The sequence below is a fragment of the Triticum urartu genome, chromosome 2 (assembly GCF_003073215.2).
Source record: "Triticum urartu cultivar G1812 chromosome 2, Tu2.1, whole genome shotgun sequence".
Taxonomy (NCBI): domain Eukaryota; kingdom Viridiplantae; phylum Streptophyta; class Magnoliopsida; order Poales; family Poaceae; genus Triticum; species Triticum urartu.
The window spans coordinates 535,093,515-535,099,691 of NC_053023.1; the positions used below are offsets into that span (position 1 = coordinate 535,093,515).

General features: G+C 40.7%; 1 long non-coding RNA gene across 18 annotated transcripts; it reads right to left on the reverse strand.

The window, feature by feature from the left end:
* Window positions 1–1,328: 1,328 nt before the first annotated feature.
* On the reverse strand, window positions 1,329–4,979 carry LOC125538563. 18 transcript variants are annotated; one of them, XR_007296428.1, is made up of 6 exons: window positions 2,787–4,976; window positions 2,434–2,494; window positions 2,227–2,335; window positions 2,041–2,084; window positions 1,892–1,962; window positions 1,329–1,625 (listed from the first exon to the last, which is right to left on the reverse strand). It is a non-coding gene; the product is annotated as an uncharacterized LOC125538563 (long non-coding RNA). The 18 variants fall into 18 exon arrangements; XR_007296431.1 differs by having other exon boundaries at window positions 1,892–2,335; window positions 2,434–2,993; window positions 3,133–3,204; window positions 3,280–3,456; window positions 4,092–4,974; XR_007296426.1 differs by having other exon boundaries at window positions 1,892–2,335; window positions 2,787–2,993; window positions 3,133–3,204; window positions 3,280–4,974.
* Window positions 4,980–6,177: the final 1,198 nt, after the last annotated feature.

The window sequence follows — 6,177 nt, forward strand, 5'->3', positions numbered from 1 at the left end:
TATTCCTCCTCATCACAGTACGACCCCAACAACTATTATTACTAGTCGTCAACCCGTGCATTCGCACGCGCTAGATATTTAGTAGTGATAAATATGTATTCCCATGAAACACACAACATGGTTATTCATGTGCCCGGTTCACATACTAATTAATGGATTTAGAGCAATTCAAAAAGCTCGTTGTCCATTTTTAAAAACCAATGTCTTAATTTATTCAACATTATAGGTAGATTACTCTTGTTAATTTGCAGTCGAAACCGTTGTTTTATCATATGTTTACTCATCTTTCGCTTTTATATCTAGTGGTCCATACATCCTCGTTGGCATCTCAGATCGACTTGCTATGCTCGATAGACAATTCTATAATGCTTTCAAAAAATCCTACGAAGGATCGGTTATCCAAGAGTAAGCGTTTGTCACGATTTCAAAATTTTCTTTATTGAAAGTCATGACATTTTATTTATATAAATTGGAGTATTTTTTGTGGCGTAATAGATTATTTGGTCGGAGAGCTGACATTCATTTGGGAAGTTATTGTTAGAAAGATAAAAAAGAATTATCCCGATCTTCATTGCACATTTTTCGATGGTTAACTCAAATTAGTCCCCATATAATTTATTACAGTTTTTTATATTAAAAAAGTATATATCTGTAATAATTGTACTTTTGGTATGGAGACACACCACAGCTACTACTGATATGTGTGTCTTTTTAGATCAGTAACAGGTTTTCCCGAGGATCGTCGACGGTCTCGGTAGTAGCGTTTGGCGCAGATGTCCTGTCAATTTTTTCCAATCTCCTCTCTCTATGAAATAAAATTTGAGATGTCAAACAACGCTCTCTACATTATCCCAAACCTCCTTTCATTTTTTAGGTGATTCAACATTGCATCCTGGAGAGATTATAGCAGAGGAAGGTCAGTGCCAGGCAGATACAACACCTAAAATGGTTATTGTTGTACTGTGGACATATGAATCACATTGGCTAGTTTCCATTTATTTTTTTAATCTGCATGTGAATTTCAGGGTCCATCTAAGAAAAGAAAGTTATAGGTACTGACAAAATGTTCTTGTTTCGTCTATAGTTCTTTAGCTTCAACGAGTCAAATTCATAACCGTGATGCATACATAACTCATCTTGATTGTCTGAAATCAGTTGTTAGCCCTTGCTAAAAAAATTAGCTGCACAATGGTAGATGTTTACATCAGTGGCAAAAAAGGTAGATGTTCAGATGTAGATGCATAGAGAACTACCATGCTCACAAATAAAATTTTGCCGAGGGGAACTGAGAGATGCAAGCAGGGTAGAGAGTGAGAAACTGTGACACATGGATGGTGGAACAATTTAAAAAAGGTGCTATATCTGGACCATATTACATTTTGTCAGATAAGAATGCTTGTACCTGTTCAAATTATAACTAATTTTCGAGTCCAGGACACACTGGACATTCTATATTCGGTGATTTTATATCAACACCTGAGTACCTTCCTTTTTTTATTCCTCTTCTACATGTGACACGACTTGTGCTCCTTCCCCTAATCCTTTTAGGTAGTATGGAGGTGGAGTTCATCATCCTCCGGCTCTTGCTTTATATTTTTCAGAACAAATAAGTTTTGCACTTGCCCCTGCAAAATCATTTTTAGCAATTATTAGAGACGTGAAAAACTATGAAAGAACATGCAAATACACCACAAAAGCTTATATGGTTAATCTCAATAATGTTTTCTGGTATTCTACGAATGCCACCACATCTGTGAGCTATTATATACTTTCTCTCAACTCTTAATTCCTTGAATATGGATTCATATTTCTCCATACTACCCTCATTTTCTGATTATCCATCGGAATGTACAACACGACAGCTGTTCCTATTCCTAGAATTTTTAGTTACCTTTACAACTGATTTATAGTCTGCCTGCTGTCCATTCAAATTTTGACATTTGGTGTCCTGGTAATAGTCTCCTAGAAAAGCATAACAAACTTTTAATATGGCTTGCACATACAAAACAATATAGAGCCTCATGGTCGAAATAACAGAACCTGTTCGACATTTGTATGCTTTAATGACGTGTCTTCTTCAAAATCTGTGATTTTTTTGCATAAATAGTGTAATATTGGTAAATGTACTTGAGAATTGAGATTATATTCATTCAGTCAAAACTGAAAATTCAATCTTCGCCAATAGTTTTTTTGGATTAGTGTGCAAGAAATAAGGTGTCTTCTCACCTCCAATTTGATGGAAATACGGCGAAGATATAAACTTAGACTGAACCTTCTTGGATCAGCGACTGAACTTGATAACAATATGTTACATTACCTTCTCATGCATCATGCCCTGAAACAATAATAATTTAGGGAGAAGATGTCTCAGTATTTGTAATAACTACTATAACTGATTGTATAATGTTTATGTTGGCAAATCATAAAACTGACCTCTTCATCAAGTAAGTTCACTGTTCACGTTAATGGCATCCCACATCTTAATTAATCTGGCCTTCATATCACACGCAATTTCTTTAAACATTAAATTGCCAAGAAAAATAGTTGAACTTGATATAACAAATTAAAGGATTACAAAAAATTGAATCTGCGAAAGAACACAAAAGATGATTCCCTAACATGCACAGTGAGAACAACGGACCAAAGAAAACATTGGCACCTAGTTAGAGAAGCGAACCATCTACGATGTTGTGAACCAACATGGTGTCTAATTTGTATAACCTCGCCAGATGGTCATGGTCGACGATGTTGTGAACCAACATGATGTTTAATTTGTGTAAGCTCACCTGATGAACATGGTTGTGCTCTGAATTTATTTGCATGAGGTGTCGAAAAACTGCCCACACGTGCATGCATCCCATTCTCAGCGATTGAAGCTGCTTCTAGGATACCACACATCCTATAATGAGGGCCATGAGGCTACGCGAGCCCAAACGCATAGCAATCGCCACTACGCAATAGAATAGGTCATCCGGTAGCTCACACAGACAAAGCTTCAAGGCAAGAGATATTGAGATGAGACAATAGATGGTCGATTATTTACTACTACCATAGTAGGGAACAAAGATTATTAATTTACAGGAAAGATTGTGATAATGTAAGTTGTAAGTTGTATTATTTTTTCAAATGTACCTGCTGTATAGTGTGCCCTCCATAGATCAACCATCACATACTTCAGTTCATGCATAATATAGAAGCCTGTAGCTGTGCTGGTATAGCGCAATCAAAATCCATATTTATATTATGAAGATCATTTGTGTATAAAAGATGATTGCATACCTGAACATCCATGTATGAAGCTACTAATTTTCCTGGTCTATTGTACTGGACAGCAGAAAACATGGCTTGTAGAACAACGCGTCCGGCAGCGGTGCCTTCAACAATGCCAGGTTTTCTCCATGCCCCTTACGCCCAAACCGCTAGCTCTCCGATGCTATTATTTTCTCAGGGTATAAACTGTATTATAGTGTACATACAATTTTATAAAAATGATAGAAGAAAACGACACTAATTAGATCTCGGTAGAAAAGAAAATAGTAAACATGAGAAGTGAAACATCTTATACCATCTTCAGTAGTCCCAATTTTCAAAGCAGTTTTTCTGCCCAAATCAGACCACAACATAGCCTAGACTTGCAGTTGTTTGTGCAATTTTTCTTAGGACTCCATCATAGGCTGCTCCTGTTGGTCTCTTATTATATGCAGAACGCTGAACCAAAGCATGCACATTGGTCTGCTAAAGTGGATATTGGAGGCCATAATATCATCTGGTCTCCAACCATGACAAAAATTCTCTCGTGGAGTCATTCTGCCATGCAGCGACATACAAAGTATGCTATTATCATCTGGGGCCTACCAAAGCCTTCGTCTTAGTCGCAATGGCCTGCCATTTGGGCACTACGACATGGGCTCACTACGTCTATGTCTATTGGATTGTTGATGGCCATCGGTATCGCCGATGCAATTCTACGCTAGGCTCTGAGCCTCAATCTGATCTGCCATATGTGTACTTAAGTAAGAAATTAATTGTTTTTGCCAACAAATTACATTGTATTGCACATATAGCAGATCAAACCTAGTTGATTCAATTACCTTAATTTTTCTGCAGATGGAACGGGATGCAAGCATGCATTGCAGTCAGGTATGTACATGTATATTCTGGCAAGTACTGATGGGTCTTCCACCGATAAATACTCCCTGACCAGAAAAATCAAATGTCCTCATATATGAATTATTAGTCTCTGATCATCAACAGTGAACCTCACAAGGCAGTGACTGGCTTATCAACATGTCTGCTCAGTGCTCACCAAGCATTCTTGCACCACAATCTGATAATTTTAGTTACTACAGTACGTACCTCTCCATACCTGCACACTACTGCACATGAACAACCACGTATACACCATGGCATAGCTGAACTCCTTTATAGCAAAATATGTACCCACAAAGGCTGTTCAGATGTTCGGGGGTGAGGATGGCGGCGAGCAGAGGTGACGGAGCCTGGGGATTCATTGGGCGGCCTGAGGATTTGTAGGGCGGCATGACACAAAGAAATCAATCTGGATCCAAAGGAAAAGTCATGATGGATTCAAGTATAAGTCAGCAAGAAAACAAACCGAGAATAAATTACACGACTATACAAATCCGATATAGATGAGGAAATCTATTGCCGTGTGTCCAGCCGGGTCTGCCCAGCGCGCTAGATCAGGTGGTCAGCCGCACGTCGGGCTAGCGCGTAGTAGGCGCTATAGATTTTTCAGATCTATGCCTTCAGGTTAAGAGAGAATATGGATTTGTATTCCATCGGGACATTGAGAGAGATAATGGAGAAGGGGGGAGACCGTGGATGGGTTTGCTTTGCATCTGAGGAGAGAGAGATAATGGAGAAGAAGAGATCATGGAGGAGAGAGGAACCGTGTAGTACGTGGGGAGAGAGAGGTAATGGAGAAGAGACATCGTGGAGGAGAGAATCCATGTAGTATACGTGTATTAGTTTTTTTTTGAGGGCATACGTGTATTAGTTAGGATAGATAAAAAAAAATCTGTTTTCTTTTTCAAGGAAACTTTTGTTACCTGGTACGTATAGATAATTAGAGGAGATCGTGAAGAGAAACGATTCATACCTTTTCCTTGATTATTATTTTCCGGCCCGATGAAGCAAATTTCTCGAATTGCAAAATTGTAGCAACTAATTATACTTAAAAAAAATTATATTGATGGATGTAAACAGTAATAATTCGGTCCCACGAGATGGACGGCAAAGCGTTAATTTCTAGGGAGTCTGTAATTAGTATAGGTATGGATGGATATCCGCCAGGGCAGCCGTGGCCATAGACCAACTTAGGCCAAAAGCCTAAGCTTGGGGGAGTACGTATTTCTCACCGACATTACTGTCGGATTTCGGGTTCCGGCAGACCCTTGAGGTTCGAACACTGGGGTGCGCACGAAGATTTCGCCTTCTACCTACCTGCACCCCTCCGTCTCGCTAAGATCTAAGTTATGAAAAGAACAGCACAAGAGACACAGGGTTTATACTGGTTCGGGCCACCGTTGTGGTGTAGTACCCTGCTCCAGTGTGTGGTGTGGTGGATTGCCTCTTGGGCTGATGATGATGAGCAATACAAGGAAGAACAGCCTCGCGAGGGTCTGTTCTTGGCTGGGGGGATGAACTGCTAGGAGGAGTTCAGTCGCCCTTCTCTCTCTGTGTGTGATGCTACTCGATCCGATCCTAGCTAGTTTCTCTCTTGGCTTCTAGATTCTCCCTTCTTCATTGCCCCTCTACCCTGGGGATGGCTAGTCCTATTTATAGGAAAAGGCCCTGGGCCTCTTCCCAAATATTGAGCGGGAAGGGCGCCAACAATTGGCCATTTTAAAGCGGAACATCTGGTACACTTATCCTGACTAAAGTTGGTCCTCGCCTGCCAAAGGCTCTGGTGGTGACGCTGGCTTGGGCTCCATAATGACTTCCTCCCTGCCGTTGGACTGGTCTTGGTCTCGTTGCACCGAAACGGGTGCCTTTGCTTGATGCTCTCGCCTGCGCTTGCTCCCTTTACACCAAAGAGGAAAGGAGGACACTGCGCGGCTGGCGCCCGCCTGGCGCCTTTGGTCGTCATGGCTTGCGTCACGGGCACCTCGCGAGGTACCCCGCCTTGATCTCTCCGCCTCCTCACGAGCCAGC